The 18,147-nt window shown below is 38.3% G+C and overlaps 1 pseudogene; it reads right to left on the bottom strand.

The window, feature by feature from the left end:
- Window positions 1-4,958: 4,958 nt before the first annotated feature.
- Window positions 4,959-14,684, bottom strand: LOC125345100 (annotated as a pseudogene).
- Between the last annotated feature and the right edge of the window lie 3,463 nt (window positions 14,685-18,147).

The raw sequence follows: 18,147 nt of genomic DNA, 5'->3' as shown, positions 1-18,147 counted from the left end.
GCACAAAACCTCAGGGACAGTGTCCAGGCCCTGAGTTCAAGCACAAGGACAAGCATCATGAAGGAAAAAAAGAAAGAGAGACTGAGAGAGGAGAAAGAGAGAGAAAGAAGAAAAGGAAGGAAGGAAGATAGATGATAGATACATAGATACATAGATACATAGATACATAGATAGATACATAGATAGATCCTGGTTAATATGCTACCTGTTCAATATACCACAGCTCAAAGTTCTGTCCATTTTCTTAAATTCCTAATCCTTACCCATCAAATGAGGCTATTCATTTCTTGATGACAAATCTTGGACTCATCACAAGTTGATATTTTTCCACTGGCACAGATTTATTTTGGCATCTTGACCCTCTTTGATGCCATAAGGCTATTTACTTGGAGAAATCAAAGGACAATAGAAATTTGACACTTTATGAAACAGTTTATGCAGGTACCAAGTGGCAGGCAACACGAAATCACCCACACTGTGTCACAGAAACTCCTAGTCTCTTTTGCTCCTTCGAATGTGGCTAGAGGGCAGCTTGACTCATCCCAGCCTGAGCAGCTTTGGCTTTGGCATCAAAGACAAGTAAAATACCTTCTAGTACTGGACACATTTCAGGAGGCCTAAGAGCCTTGGAAGTGGCTTGAAGAGCATGTTCTGTATGCTGGGTAATAGCTGTGCTCTGGAAAAGGACAGAAAGAAATTAGAAAGTTGAGTTATTTATGCCTTCAATCTTATGAATGTAGATCCTTGGTGAAATGCAAAAGAATATTTTCTGATTTATTAAGGTCTTACAGCCTACAGACTTTTCGTATTACAAGGACCTTTAACTTAAAGTGGTTTCCTAATGGGAAACAAATGTTAGTAATCTTTGCAAAGGAATAGAATGGTATAGTCATTAAAATGTTACTGAAGTAATGTGAAATAATTATTTGAAATGACTACTGGCTTCGACAGAAAGGATCTTTATTCTTTCCATAATGTTTTAGTGCTGATGCTTTTTCCAAATTTAGATTTCACCAAAACCGACATAAAATAGAAAAATATGATATATTAGTCTATGTTTCACTTATAGTTCTGGTGTAGACAAAAAATAGAAAAAATGAAATAAATGATATTTACTAGCATTTTGTTTTGTGGTTTATTTCTTTCAGGCAATAAGCTTACTTTCAGAAATCTAATTCATATATGTTTCCTCCAGACCAAAGTCTGAATTAGGACTCTTCTGCATCAAAGCTGTGGGTCATAAATGATGTTGCTCAACATCTCTGATTTCCACTTCCTAAAAGTAACACAGGGGGCTGGGAATATGGCCTAGTGGTAGAGTACTTGCCTTGCATACATGAATCCCTGGGTTTGATTCCTCAGCACCACATTAAACAGAAAAAGCCAGAAACGGTGCTGTGGCTCAAGTGGTAGAGTACTAGCCTTGAGCAAAAAGAAGCCGGGGACAGTGCTCAGGCCCTGAGTCCAAGCCCCAGGACTGGCAAAAAAAAAAAAAAAGTAATACAGGAATAATAATAGTAACCCTCTCAGAGCTACTGTGCAGATTAAATAAAGTTAGTTTCTAGAACTAATGCTAGAAGAACAATCGAGAAAATATTTGTTAGACTATAAATAGTTCTGAAAACAAGTAACAGTAAAAATCAAATTGAATTACAAAGGCAGCTAGTCAGAGCATCAACACAAGATGGGTAGCATAGAATCATAAAGAGTGAATTGCTAAAAGGAAAAAAAAGTGAATTGCTACATGAGATGGGAAATGAATATGTTCTCATTTCTTTAAAAAAATTTTCTTTCCACTAGTACTGGGATTTGAACTCAGGGCCTTTCCTAATCACCTGGAGCGGGGCTAGCACTCTACACTTCTACTCCTAGCTTTTTGCTGGTTAATTGGAGATGAGTCTCACAGATTTTTCTCCCTAGGCTTCCTTCAAACTGTGTTCCTCAGATCTCATCTACTGATTAGCTAAGATTATAAGAATAAGCCATTAGAGCCCAGGTATTTTTTTTTAATACTTCTTTTGAGCTTTCAGTATTTTGAGGTTGAAACCTTCACACTGGTTCTGATGAATTGGTTAGGGTTTTCTTACTGGTCCCGTTGTGTCAGGAGCTTTCCCCTCAGGGTACATGCATGGGAGGCTGTAGAGTCCTCATCACTTAGCTCCTGAGGGGTTCTGTCTATTTGAAACAGAGCCTATTATACTGTAACGCCATCTGAACATTCATGTCTATAAAAAAATCATTGCAATTATAATAAACAGGCTATTTTCAAAATGTTAATTGTATAAAGGCAATTGAAGCTGTAAAATATGAAAAAGCTTGGGGTTTAATTGCAACTGAAAGCCTATCCTTTGGAAATTGTACGCACATGGAAATATTTACAAATTGGCACTGAAATCTGGCCCAGTACAACTGCTATGGAATAATTTTAACTGTTACCTTATTTTATAATTGGATTTTATCTGGTGCATTTAGGGAAGATCCAATACATCTATACATTCATTCCACGATGTCCGGGTCTGGCTATACCTAAGAGACAGGCCCCTTCTCCCGCCCTGGGGCTGCTTGGCTGTTAGCCACTCCTACCTTCTTCCCAGGTCTCTCGAACCTCCCCCGGAAGAGGGAGCTAAACCAGCCCCACCCTCCATCTGTAAGCACGTGTGCCACCATGGCGCCAGCCCAGCCCAGGGGAGTTGGTTCTATGGGCCATGATCTCCACCCATAGAGGAAGTTCTGTGACATCACTATGATGGACAGCCCAGATCAGCCAATCGCTAACGTCCAGCTAGCCGCCCCAAGTCCCTCTCCTTCCTGCCGTCAGTCACCCTTGCTTTAAATGTAGTTGTCCACCCCCAAAATAAACGGAAGTCAGAAGTCCATCAGATGGCTCCCCGAAATCTCCGTGTCCAGTGTCTGCTCTTAAACGTAAGGGGGGCTTGGGACGGGTGGTTTCCACGGCTCTACCCATCTCAGCTTAGTCTCAATTGGGACACTCTCTGCCCTCCCGCCGGCGGGAGTAGCGTGCAGAGCCGAGTGTCCCCCACAACCAGTATAGCACGACACTACATGCCAAGGCTGTAATTTCAATTTCACATGTATTTCAGAAGCTAATAAAGTTTTCACAGGAAAATAATCAAACGAAACAAACGTTTTCCGTATCAGAGTGCCATGATATTTTATGTGTTTTGCTTTTTATATATCATCATCAATTTTGCACCAGATTTTGGCAAAGGAAAAGATCCTGTCTCCAGAATTTTCATTTTGGCCCACAAACAAAATGCAGAAATAAACTAAGACAAAATCAAGAAAGCATTAAAAAGTAAAAAATAATATAACCATTACTTGGATGGTAATCTAAGGGGAAAAATACTCTGAATGTTCAGCTCACTCAATTTTTAGTCACAATCTATCACAACAGAATGATCTTGCAAGAGATTCAAAATTCCAAATTGACTCAATGATGAAAATTGCTATACTTTGAAAATATTGTATATATATATATGTGTGTGTGTGTGTGTGTGTGACTGAGAGCCTCAAGAAAGCATGAGTACATTTTAGGAAAATAAATCTAAGGGAAATACCATAGTTTCCTCACATTTAAATACGCAGACACTCATATACCACTACTACTACAAAAAAAAACAAAACTTTAGAGCCTAAATTTACTAAGTTAAGAGCTAACTGATGAAGTACATTGACAATGGCTTATTCTGCAAGTACTGGAAAATGATGTTGAAAAAGATAGTAATATGGGGCAGTGGCCATTTATTTTAGATGAAAAATATGTAACTGGTCCCATTTTTTGTTTAAAAAATTATGTGTGTAGGGTTGGGAGCATGACTCAAATGGTAGAGTACCTGCCTAGAAAACACAAGGCTCTAAGTTCAAATCTCAGGACAGGCATGCACACACACACACACACACACAACATAAAGCGTATCATCAAATATGTTTTCATTTCTGTTTACCAGTAGTTTTCTTCATGTGATATAGATTGATACTTGCTTGCTTGTTTTGAGGTTAAATGTAATGCTAAAATTTCTAGCAATGGATATACTTAGTGTCATTGTGGTGAAAAGAATTTGCTATTATAAAGAAAGAAATACTAGATATAAGCATTAGCTACAGGCAATATAAGTAAGCAGACTACTCTATTGACCCTTCTTCAGTCAAACTTACCACAGTGCACTGGTGGGTCCAACCTGGGAAGTCACCAGAAAAGCCAAAACATGAACTGAAGTGCAAAGTGAACGGCTGAAATGGAGGTAGTGATGTAGGTAGAAGCAGAGTCAGAGGAAAAAAACAAAACAAAACTAGAAAACACCTGTAGGTTATCACTATAATTAAAAGGTTCAAAGCCAGAACTCAATGGAAGACATGAAGAGAAGGAAAGTTGGGGAGGGGGTCCACTGGGTTTTGCCCAGAATCGTGGTTTTGCTAAAGGACTTTCCTTGTCTTTTCCCTCCTCTTGCTTCCCTTCCCCTTCCCTTCCCATCTCTCTTTCTTCCTCCTCTACCCTCTCTCCTCCTCTTTTCTCTTTCCAAAACAATTCTCAACTAAACATGAGAAAATTTGTGCCTTGGAGACAATAAACCTTTAAACCAAATAACTCTTACCTTACAAATACATAGTCTTAAAGACAATAGAACAGGTTGATTTGATTTTTAATGTATCCAGGCTTTCATTACTTAAATTGACCTACACATGCATACAAATATATATTATTGTTTACACATTTTAATTTTATATTGATTATATATCTATTAATTTTGTATTCCAATTTTCTCTGTAAAAGATTTGAAACTACTTAATGATTTTGTGACATTTATGGGAAACCAGATGTTAGTAGAGTTTTAATTTCCCTGAAATGATATTAGGAAAGAAATTTTAAAATGAACACCTTAAATTCTAGAAGTTCTTTAAATTCTTTTTTTGTTTTTTTACATTTCAATTTTTTTTTCTTTAAAAGGAGTGAGTTGTGTACAGGGGGGCTAAATGCTTTATAGACAAGAAAAAAACTGCACTAGAACCAACTTATTCATCATCATCTTCCACATCCTCTTTGTCTTCCTCTTCTTCCTCATCCTCTTCATCTTCCTCATCTCCCTCCTCTTCCTTCGTTTTCTTGCTCTTTTCAGCCTTCACAAACCCCTTTTTTGCTGAATCAGGTTTTCCTTTAGGCAACAATATCCTTTCCATATTTTTCCTTCAGCTTTGCAGCCTTCTTTTCATAAGGCTGCTTGTCATCTGGAGCAGTGTTGTTCCACATCTTTCGCAGTTTTTTGGCAATCTCACCAATAAGCATGCTGGGGTTGTTAGCATTTCCCTAGCCTCAGGTCCTCAGCTCCTCCCACTAGCCCCCAGATCCACCCATACCTAATGAGCCACTCCTATTCACTACCTAACTACTTTCCCTTTAACCCCAGAGAGAGAAGCTGCCACCTGGATAACGTGCAGACGCCATGTAGCTCCCTCTCCCGTGGGAACTATGGCCCCACTAATAAACCTCCTTATGAACCTTCTTCTCCCGCCTGTGATTATCTCCACATGGTCCTCTGGGATGGCCAAGACATATGTTTTCAGGGGTGTTCCCCTTTGATTTTAGGGTGATACTCAGAACAGAACAAGAAGAAGGCCAAAGGAGGCCTCTTGGGCACATTGGGATCCTTGAAATTCTTTTTTGTTTCCCCTTTAGGTGATGTAGGTTTCATTTCTCTTTCATAAAGAGCCTTGTCCGCCTTGGCCATGTCTTCAAGTTTCCCTTTCTCTTTAGCAGACATAGTCTTCCACCTCTCTGAGCACTTCTTAGAAAACTCTGAGATGTTGACTGGAGCATCCAGGTGCTTCTTCTTGTGCTCCTCCCGACAAGTATGCACAAAGAATGCATATGATGACATTTTACCTCTCGGCTTCTTAGGATCTCCTTTGCCCAGGTTTAGTTTTCCTCCGCGAGGCACAGAGTGGCTTGGGGGCCCATCTGGCTCTCACTTGCCCCTGCGCTGTCTCTATGGAGCTCAATGTACTGCAATCAAGTTCTTGAAATCCTTAAGTTGAATTTCCAGCATAAACAAACAAACAAACAAAAAGCTAGAGGAAGCAAATGGGTTAAACTTATATTCTCAAATCTAAACAAAAACTGTACCTCTGTCTCCAGAGTAGTTTTGTTGTGCCCAGATGAAGAAGATAAAGTTACACGCCTCTCAGGAATGGTTACTATGCCCACAAAACTAAATTTTCCTTATTACTACTGCTACAGCAAGGAATAATCCATTTTATTGTTTATCTTCAGACTATATAATAGCTCAATTCAATCAAATTTTCTTCATAGGCCAAGTGGCTGTCTTTTTACTCATCTTTGAATTTTTTCAGTTTTTTTCCAAAAACAGAACATCCCATTTGAATCTAGCACTATCATATACAATTTGCTAATAAGCCCAAGACAGGTAGCTAACACCTGTAATACTAGCTACTCAGGAGGCTAGTTCAAAATCAGCCCCAGGCAGAACAGTCTGATACTCTTATCTCTGATTAACCAGCAAAATGAAGGAAGAGGAGATATGACTCAAGTATTACAGCACAAGCAAGAGCTCAAGGACCTGAATTCAAGCCCAGTACTAAATGATTTTAGTCTTTTTTTTTTTTTTTTGCCAGTGTTGGGCCTTGGACTCAGGGCCTGAGCACTGTCCCTGGCTTCTTTTTGCTCAAGGCTAGCACTCAGCCACTTGAGCCACAGTGCCACTTCTGGCCTTTTTCTATATATGCGGTGCTGAGGAATCCAACCCACGGCTTCATGTATACAAGGCAAGCTCTGCCACTAGGCCATATTCCCAGCCCCTCCATAATTTTTATAATGAATCTCAAACTATGAAAAGACAAAAACTAAAGTGTGCTATTGTTGCAAATATGAAACACAATATGCAAACAGATTCTATCTTAAGTAATAATGGTAATTTATTAATTTGGGCATAGCAAGTACATAGTTTTAATAATGGCTCTGGTCATAAAAAAATAATAATAAATGAATGAATGAATGAAAAAGCATGACGCAAAGTTGGGCTCCTCAAACACAGGGTTTCCATCTGGCTCGGCAGAAAATTCTACCATCTCCTACTTAGCAATACCCAAGGACCAGGGCTGCTTCTATGCACTTATTCCTGCTCCTGAGAATCTTTCCTTGCACTTTCTATGGTACATTCTTTGTGGTATATTTCAATGGAGCTAACCAAAACAGGTGCTAAGAGTTAAAGCAGTCTGCCTAGAGAATTCAGGGGTAAATCACATTTGAAATAAGCATAGTATGACTCCTCGGCTTATCAGTCCATACATACACGTTTCATAGCCACTTCCAATCCAACTTCCTATAACATTTGAACACTGCCAGTGTATAGCAACACCCCCATAAGACAAGTGAGTGACTTCAAGTAGCCTACTAGGTGGCAGGGGTGTTTACAAGGAAGTGCAGATGAATGATGCCCAAATCTCCTTAAATAGTTCAGCAAGCCAAAAAAGAAAGGAGAACCTGAGGAGAGAGAAGTAAATGGCATTTCTAAGTTACATCATCAATATGTCTGAAGCTGTGAAGCCACACACACACAAGTTTGAATTTAAAACAATATGTAAAAGTCCATCACTGGCTGGGAATGTGGCTTAGTGGTAGAGTGCTTGCCTAACATGCACAAAGCCCTGAGTTCGATTCCTCAGTACCACATAAACAGAAAAAGCCAGAAGTGGTGCTGTGGCTCAAGTGGTAGAGTTCTAGCCTTGAGCAAAAGGAATCCAGGGACAGTGCTCAGGCTCTGAGTCCAAACCCCAGGACTGGCAAAAATAAAAAAAAAAAAAATCACAAGTAGAAATGGCTACCTTGCTAAGCCTTCCCAGTTTATTTTGACAAAATTTGCCACTGTGGACATTGTTGTTTAGTTTTAGGAGAAGGTGGGTCTGACAGGAAATCCTGGATTGCTGTGGTTCCATTACTACAGTTACTCATTTCCTGTTGCCACACTTCAGAGTTGTGGGTTGCTTCCCATTGTCTGTTGTTTGCTGCATGACAAAATGTATTATTGACTCAAAGCTAACATATCCCATTTAGCCATTCATTGGGACTCTGAACTTGACTTTAGTCCCAATTTCCGAGAAGATGATTCTTTGTTCTCTTTCTGCAGTCTTTTTTGAAGCTGTTAGAAAATTTCCTCTGGGCCTCAAAATAACATCACCTCTCTATGTGCTTTCTATGAAAAAAAAATTAGTTTCCTCATGAGAGAAACTGAGATTTTTCTTTTTTCAGCCAAAGTTCCAGATATTTTCTTTTGTGTGTGCCTTGAACTCAGGGTCTCATGCCCTTACTCCGCTTTCTTGCTCCAGGTCGCGTGCTACCATTTGAACAATGCCTCCAGTTTTGCACTTTGCTAGCTAATGGGAGATGCAGGCTCACAGATCTTTCTGCCTGAGCTGGTTAAAGTTAAATGGCTATGTACATATGACCATATAAAATGATGCTAAACAAAATGAACTCCAAGATATGGAAACAAGTGGTTTTGCATTGTAGTTGTTATTTTTAATGTACTATGTGAAAGTATTTCTTTTATTTTCTTGTGTTTTTCTTCCCTATAATTTAGCCCCTGTTGTCATTGTATTTGATTTTGGTACCCTGGGTATTGTATATATGATTAACTGAATTATGAAAGGGAAGGGGAACATCATGCTAGACATGCTTCCTCACTATATTAAATTTCAAAAATATAATACATGAATTAAAGTGAAAGGATGATGTCTCTGTGGTTGACAGAGCACCAGTTTGCTTTTGTTTAAGTCTTGGTTTATTAATTCTGAAATAGTTTCAAACCAAGAGAAACATTGCCAATTTATACAATGGGCTCTTTTACCCTCTGCACAAATTTGTCAGTTGTTAACTTTGCATATCTACTCCAGTTTCTCTTTCTCACTCTCTTGTCCTATATTTATACATCAATTTATGTAGATGTAAAAATTCTGAACCATTTGAAAATAAGTTAGACATTGTACCTCTTTACTTCAGTAATATTTCAATAGGTGCCTCTTGACTAAAGTATATTCTCTTATGTAGATATCTTCAGTACAATAAATAATAGACTATAATAGAGCAGCTTTTTTGCTCAGATTCTGGTGCTTTGTCACTTTAGTCACAGCTCTACTAGCTTTTTTGGTGGTTAAACAGAGGATATTCTTAGGAGAGGATCACAAAGGCTCAGTAGCTATGTGCATCTGATCCTTATCAAAATGAATGCCAAGAAATGGAAACAAGAGGGTTTTTTTGTTACGTTACTTTTTCTGTTTTTTCCCCTTTGTTGCTGGTTGTTTTTACTTCCGAACCTTTTGTCTTGTATGTAAGTTTATCTGACTTGGGAGGAGACGCACAGAAATGGTGGGACAAGGGATGAAGTAATGCAGCAGTGATACTCACTGGACACTATGTTGAACATGGGAGAGGGGAATCTGGAGGGAAAAAAACTGGGAGAAAATGAGGGAAGAGGCAACACTGTTCAAAAAGAAGTGTACTCATAACCTGGCTTACATAAGTGTAGCCCTCCTGTAAATTACCTTTACAATAAAAATAAATTTAAAAATTTTTAATTATCCTTTGAATTTTAAATTGGTAGAAAAGTTTTAAAGTCTATATCCAATTTTAAAGTGCTGTAGTAGTCGCAGTAAAATTTCCTTAGACAAATATAGTTACTAGGCATATGTATTATACAAGTGTTATGTATAACTACTATATACAAATATTATACATAAATATTAGATAACTATATAGGTGTATGTTTGTGCCTGTGTGTATCTTTTTTTGATAGTTCTCAAGCTTAAACTCATGTGGCTTTCTTGCTCATAGCTGGTGCTCATCTCTGGAGCCATGACTACATCCCTATTTTTGTTTTTTTCTTTTTTAATCATTACAATTTTATCTCTGGAGCCATGACTGCATCCCTATTTTTGTTTTTTTCTTTTTTAATCATTACAATTTTAGCAAATGAGTATAATCACTTAATTTAAAGTTTGGTATTGAGATTCCTCCAGCACTATTCTTCTTGTTAAGGATTTGTTTTTGCTATTGAGGGTCTTCTGTTATCCCAAATAAATTTTGGGATTTCTTCCTCTTTATCACTGAAGAATGTTGTTGAGATTTTGATGAATTAGTGCATTGAATTTATAGATCGCTTTGGGCAATATTGCTATTTTCATGGTGTTAATCCTTTCAGTTCAGCAGCATGGAAGGATTTTTCCATTTTCTTACATCTGTTTTAATTTCTTTTTTTTTTCAGACTATTTTAAGTTTGCATCATAGAGTTCTTTCACATCTTTGGTTAAGTTGATTCTGAGGTGTTTTATTTTGAGGCTATTACAAATGGAGTTGCTTTCCTGGTTTCAATCTCATTCTTCTCATTGTTGGCATACAGGAAAACATTGGGGGTTTGGGGGTTAATTTTATATCCAGGTACTTTGCCAAAGTTTCATATCAGCTTAAGTAATTTATGTGAGGAATCTATGGGGTTCTTTAAATAATCATGTCATCTGCAAAGAGGGAGAGTTTTCTTGTTTCCATATTTGTATCCCCTTTATAGATTTTTCTCTTGCCTTATTGCTCTTGCTAGGAATTCCAGTACTATATTGAAGAGAGAGGGAGCAAATGGACATCCTTGTCTTCTTCCTGATTTTAGAGGAAATTGTTTTAACTTTAAAGGTAATTTTTAATGATATAAAACTCATGACTTACCTTAAAAAATAAGTGCATATTTCATCTGGCATTTAAATAAAATATATTTTTGAAAATCCTCTTATCTATTTTGGACTTGATAACCAAGCCTTATATTTTTATTTAAAGTCGACTAGTCCAAAATTATGCAAACAGTACTTACTATCATTTACTACACTCTGTGTGTGGATTTGTTAGGAAGTTTTCCATTGGTTTTGTGTAATTAAATATATTTAATTGAAAACATTTTTAGAGGAAGTATATGTAACTAAGTTATAGATAAGACAGAAACTTAAAAGGGTATGGTGCATGATTTAATTATATGTTCATCTTCTAGATTAGAAATTTTAAATAAAGCAAGAGAGCAAAATGTCAAAACCAAGCCAAATGATACGACCTTTGTATATCATATTCCATGAGTCAAGTGAAGAAAGAAAATATTTAACATACTTAAGTTTCAATTCTTTATTCTTACATTTATTTGTAAGGATAAATAAGCCAAGTGTTAATTAAGAGAAGTAATGTACTATCTGTTCATATGATAACTAACAATTCTGCCTAGTGTCAAAACAAAATATACTGAATGAAAATGTTCCCAGAGAGCTTCACCTCGCCAAAGCCCAACCTGTAGCTCCCTGCCAGACACAGAAATCAACGCCTCTTCAACTCGTGACGCTTTCATTCTCCAGCCAAGTCTTTGAAAGTAATAACCAGACAAAAAAGAAATCCAAGGCTCTTTGGGATTCGGTATGTGAAATCATGGTACTAGATCAGCTACTAGACATAGATGAAGATTTCTAGTTTTAATCTACTGCATAGAGTCTTAACAGACTCCAAAAAGACTGAGAGATGCCCTTGATTTTCTGGGGTATTTAAATTTTATATTAAAATTAATTTCCTTGGTATTCACTGTGGCTGGACACCGGTTGCTTACACCTGTAATTTTAGCTACTCAGGTGACAGAGATCTGACAATGGCGGTTCAGAGTCATTCTGGACAGTAAAGTCTGTAAAACTCTTACCTCCAATTAACTACCAAAAAGGCAAAATTGGAGCTGGGGCTAAAGTGGTAGAGCACTAGCCTCCAGCTAAAAAGTGTGTGGGCACTCAGGCCCTGAATTCAAGCCCCAGGCATGGGCCAAAGACAGCTTAGACAGACAAATCCCAGCGATTTTTATCTCTATAATAACCAGTAAAAAGTTGGAAATGGAGATAATAGCTCAACGGGTAGAACGCCAGTCTTACCCAAAAGTCAAGTGAGATTGCAAGGCCCTAAATTAAAGCTCCAGTACAAGAATGAATGAATGAATGAATGAATGAATGAATGAATGAATGAATGAATGAATGAAAAAGATGACAGTTGCTTACTAAAGGTTGAGAATGTTGGAGGGGAGAAGTGGGGATATAGAGATATCAGATAATAGTTACCAAAAAACAGGTAGACAAAGTATGTTTGGGTGTTGAGATTACAGTTCAAGATAATCTATTGTACATTTTACAGAAGAAAGAAGATTGAGAGCTCCATATACAAAGTGAAGATAATGAGATAGAAATGTTGGTGCCCTGATTGCTGGGAAAATGGAGGAGAACAGAAAAGGAAAAGGCCGGACTCCATCATCAACAGTCGAGGACTGTTTGTTGAGGAACAGCGAGGGGCACAGACCTTCCTCGGGTTTGGAGGTTGTGCAAGGGGGTGAATTTGGGACCAGCCTTATATGGGGTCTGAGCAAGGAGGCAGGTTATTGAAAGCACCACTAGGTCTAGGAAGTTGGGGCTTTTCCATTTGGCCCACAAAGGGTTGTTTACAGCTGGGCCTAGGTGAGATGTCCTGCCAGCAGCATATCAAAGCAGGTTCCCACATTGAGGTTCCTGCCTGGTGTCTGTATGGGCCTGAGGCAATTGGGGGGGGAGGGGTCAATCCTTCATATTCCATCTTTGGATACATAGAAAGAATGGCTTAGATGGGAGAGGCAAATGCTTCATATTCCATCTTCGGATACATAAAAAGAATGGGCCTAGAGGGGAGAGGCAAGTCCTTCACTGATTAGGACAATATATAATATAAACAGGTATTGAGTATCACACTGCACCCTATGTTCAATCACTATGTGTTAAACTTTTTCTAAAATATATTTAAGGAGGTGGAAATACTAACTGCTTCGATTGGCGTATTACATGCTTTATATAGGAAACCAGCACATTGTGCCCTGTAAATATTTGCAATTAAAATAATACCTTTTTAAAAGAAGTTTCAGCACTGAGTTGACAATGTCAATAAAACAAGACAAATTCTCTTGCTCAAGGTTAGCACTTTACCACTTGAGCCACTGCGCCACTCCCAAAGACAAATTCTCTACTAACCAAACTAAAGCTACTCTGGTCTTCTCCTCAAAAGAACCTGTAATTTTATTAAATACCAATCATTAAACTTAAACCAAAATCTTATACTAATACTAATCATTTATGTCTGATTACAAGATAAAAAGACAAGTTCCTAATCTAGGTCATCACTCTTCTTAAGTATACCTTGTTTGTAAGATTGAAAAACATTATATTTTTGTTTTGAAGGTTATAACTACCATAATTTCATACAAACTTGCCAGGGAACCATTTGGAGAAGGAAAACTCTAATAGTGGATGATCTACAACTTTGCCCTCCAGAACAATAGAGGAGACCATCTCAGAGAGTGCTAGAACAGATTTTTAAAAATCAACATTTACAGTTATTCAACCAAAAACAATTTCTTATCGTTTTGAATAGCTAATAACTTCATTCCCAAATAAAGTAAATTACATACAGTGCTTCCTCCTTAAATCACTACTCTGTAATGAGTTGATTACAGCAAAGGGTCCCGCCTGCATCTGTAAAACCTGGCTGGCTGCCTCTTCTAGTTCATAGGAACTTACTTAGTTTTTATTGCCATCTCTGGAGAATTTGCTTCCAAATGTGAATAGGCATTCTTAAATAAATACAATTCCACTCTTGAAAGGACCTGGAGTGAAGGGTTCTTTTCAATGAATATTTAAAAACTAAATAAAAATGTTTTAACTCCAGGTTACTTTAGCCTAGGTTGTGAAAGCCTGACCCTCAGAAAAACATTTCAATGGCCCAGAAAAAAAAAGTAGCTTCTCATTTCTGAAGAGTAGGGCTGTATTTCTGCTACTTGAGTTCTCCTTTCATGGAATAAGGGCTTTATTCATGTCAAAAGACAACTACCACAGGAAATAATAATCTTTTCAATCAAAACCAATCAACACTATTGTAGCACAAATTAGAGCGGGGTGTTTTCCCATTACAATAATGCATGGGGTAAACAAGTGAAAAATACAATAAATAACTAGCAAAATGCCATATCCTTGAACATCACCTGTGACCACTCTGCTGAGTGTTATGTCAAAAGGAGACATAACAACAACCATAAGTTGCAATTAGAACTGAGCAATATAGAAAAATGAGGAAACTGGGAATTAAAATCAGAATGTAAAATCTGAAACTGAAACAGTATAGATAAAGGGAAAGTGAGATATAGTCAGCTCACAGCAAATACAGGAGATATTCTTCCATGTACTTCCCTTAAGATTAAGCAAACAAAGTCATTTTAGGAGAAATGAAGCTAGGTAACTTAAGGAAACTGAGCCCTGGTAAAGGCAACTCCAAAATATGGTATTGGTAACATAGAAGTGCCATCTTTGCTTCAAAAGAGAGACAACAGGATGCCTTCCTTCCTCAAGGATGCATTCTTTACCCCAAGAATTAACACTTGTCTGACAGGATGTATGCCTTCCTGAGAAAAATACTTCCCCAAACTTAAGCAACCTGTCCTGAAATGCAGATAGTAGTGTGCCCCCTTATCTCAAGGATAAGGACCTGTTTTATGGCAGGATTCATTCTTACCTGGAAATTCAGAAAGAAACACCAGGTGTGATTGAGCAAAGATAAAGCACAGCAGGTATCTTTGCATAACTTCGCATAACTTTGGAGCCAGATCCCCTGCGTTTACCCTATACCCCAACAGCCCTAGGAGCTGTGTGTCTTTTTGGGTCTCTCCGTGTGTGTGTGTGTGTGTGTGTGTGTGTGTGTGTGTGTGTGTGTCTGTGTGTGTGTGTGTGTGTCTGTGTCTGTGTCTGTGTCTGTGTCTGTGTGTCTTTGTCTATCTCCCTATGACAGCACTCACACTGTTAGAGTGTGCCCCTGCCCTTCTGTGTTTCTGTCTGCTTTTGATTTGTCTTCTTGCCTACTTGTTTACTTAATAAAGTTCTACCAAGTTTTCTTACCACTGTGACTTGTGCAGAAATTCTTATTCTGCAATCAACTCAAGGACCTTAAGTGAAGAGTTCCTACATTTAAAGGGAAACGTCACTAAACCTCAACTCCATCTGTGGTGACAAAATCAAAGAAACTAGCTCCCTTCTTACCCACCTACTTTTAAATAGTAAATTACAAGACTAGGAGACAGAAAAATGCTATAGAAATTGGCCTTGTTCTTTAGCATTAAAAAAAAAAAACTGCCTAAGGGAATCCAGAATTAGATTAGAAGACTTGTCAGGCAAGGAAGAGTCCTAAAATCATCTGTTGTCTCTGTGTTTTGAGTAGGTCTAGATCACGTTTTCATGGTTTAGTATAATAGTAAATAGTGCCTGTCTTCTCCATCCAAAAGCACTATGAAGGATTAAGGAGCATTCTCTCAAGCATAAACACCACAGAAGAGAGCCACCATCTCTTTCACGTATCCTTTTGTGTGGAAAATGGGAACCACTCACCCTGTATCTGGTGGCACAACTTCAAGTAAATGAATGCAAACATAGTGAGTGAGAAACAACCAAGGGTGTATGACAACAGAGGTTGTAAGTCAGTCACAGGCAGGAATCTGATCCCCAACCCACCCACCAGGCAGCAATTAGTGCTACAGGGAATTTGATCCTCAAGATACAGAGAAACACCATGGTCTGAGAGGTCGAATCTGGAATCTTTATTATAAAACCACCAGTGACTTTGAGCAGACTCATGTCCCAAATAACTGTCAGCCTCAAATGCAGTTAATACTGAAAGCATAGGTATAGGCCATCCCAGAGGACCATGCAGAGATAATCACAGACAGGAGAAGAAGGTTCATAAGGAGGTTTATTAGTGGGGCCATAGTTCCCACGGGAGAGGGAGCTACTGGTGTCTGCACCTTATGCAGGTGGCAGCTTCTCTGGGGTAAAGGGGAAGTAGTTACTAGTGAGTAGGAGTGGCTCATTAGATATGGGTGGATCTGGGGCTAGTGGGAGGAGCTGAGGACCTAAGGCTAGGGAAATGCCAACAAATACACTGCTTATAAAGGTAAAAAATGACACGATTGGTTTGAAGAACTACACCTAGCAAAAGTGTGTTTACAGAAGCGAAGCAAGCAAGGGGAACAATCACAGGCAATGGAAGGCAACTGGAGCAAGACTTTCCTGGAGCTTAACAACCCTGGACACCCCTGCAGTTCTCAGAACTAGGTGAAAAGTTGTCACCATCTGTGAAAACAGCAGATGGAGGTAAGGACATGATGGTTACCTCAGCCAAGCAGCAATATTTCATTAGGACAAGCTGATCATTTTTCCTGAGGAATTCATAGCAATGGTCAAATTTCAGGTTGACAAGCTGACAGGAAGCTCAACATCCAGCATTAAGTAAGTTTATCAGCAAAGAGCAGTGCCCGGGGCTTCCAGCCTGAGCTTAGAGCAGGATCCAACTTGGGTACCCAAGGCTATGAAAAGTAGCACACACCTATAGCTCTAGGGAATTGAAGTGCTGAAAGCAAGTTATGATTGAGCAAATCTAGAAGAGCATATCTCAACTTTCTTGTGTTGTAGTTTACAAAGAAAGTGCAATTGTACAGTTTTCATCCTGATGACAATAGATGAATATGATCATAGAGGAGTTTCTGTCCTGTGGGACCATTTTCACATAACTAATAAAAAAAACTCCTTCAAACCCTAAAAGAAGCTGAACTCCCAGGTCTCTACTGGGGCCTTAAGACAAAGCAAGGGAGAGAGAAGTAACAGGATCATAGAGTCAAGGCTCAGAGAGTTACTGAGGGACCTACACGGTGGCTGGGCTCTGAATAGAAGACAGATGGCTCTGCTCATGAAGAGACTTAAAGAGGATACTAAGATGAGAAGAAGCCCAGGGGGAAAAAACACAGGGAGAAAACAGGATTGTCTTCCAGAAAATCAAAGCTTACACACACCCCAATCACTGCAGTTTTTCTTTTATAAGGATATAACCATATTGTTCAAGTATTTATTCATGCAACAAATATTATCAAATCTGTACCATATGTTCAACACTACAGATAAAAAGCAAAATAAACAAGATCTAATCTACCTGAGCTCCAATCTACTAAGGAAGCATGATCCTAGATAATAAGTTCAAATCTTTGCTTATGCATTGTTGTAAATGTATGAAGAAAAAAGGACAGAGTATTCACTCTAAGGGGGAAAGTAAGTTTAAAGAACTTTAAATTAGGAGACAAGAAAATCCTTCCAAACAAATTATTTTTAAATATTGCACAATGTAAAATATCTTCACATTGCAAACATTAGCAACTTTTTAAAATATTCTGAAATGCAAATTTAAATCTCATTATTATGTATTATATATTTATATCATATTTGTACATACTATATGTAAGTAACAACCAGAGAAATTATACAGATATTATATGTTACTTCCAATTGAATGTTTAAATTTGATTATTCTCAGATTTTTTTTTTTTTTTACTTATGGCTGGTGCCCTACTTAAGTTACGACTCCAGTTCCAGCCTTTTGCTGGTTATTTGGAGTTGAGAGTCTAATGGATTTGTCTGCTTAGGCTGTCTTTGAACCAAAATCCTTAGATCTTTGCCCTCTGTATAGCCACTGGTACCCAGTTGTTGATTTTTTTCTTTTTGTCAGTCATGGGGCTTGAACTCAGGATCTGGGTACTGTCCCTGAGCTTTTGTGCTCAAGACTAGCACTCAACCACTTTGAGCCACAGAGCCACTTCAGATTTTCTGGTGGTTACTTGGAGATAAAGATCTCATGGATTTCCCTGCTAGGACTGGCTTCAAACTGTGATTCGCAGATCTCAGCTTCCTGAATAGCTAGGACTACAGGTGTGAGCCACCAACACTGTCCGTATGGTTGCTTTTAATAGCAAGAGAATAATAAACAAGAGGTCCATGGCTGGGAATATGGCCTAGTGGTAGAGTGCTTGCCTTGTATACATGAAGCCCTTGGTTTGATTCCTCAGTACCACATATATAGAAAAAGCCAGAAGTGGCACTGTGGCTCAAGTGGTAGAGTGCTACTCTTGAGGGAAAAAAAAAAAGCCAGAGACAGAGCTCAGGCCCTGAGTCCAAGCCCCAAGACTGGCAAAAAAAAAAAAAAAAAAAAAAAAAAAAAAAAAAAAGCTG

Source organism: Perognathus longimembris, chromosome 2 (genome assembly GCF_023159225.1).
Source record: "Perognathus longimembris pacificus isolate PPM17 chromosome 2, ASM2315922v1, whole genome shotgun sequence".
NCBI classification, from domain to species: domain Eukaryota; kingdom Metazoa; phylum Chordata; class Mammalia; order Rodentia; family Heteromyidae; genus Perognathus; species Perognathus longimembris.
This window is presented reverse-complemented; position numbering and strand designations above follow the sequence as displayed.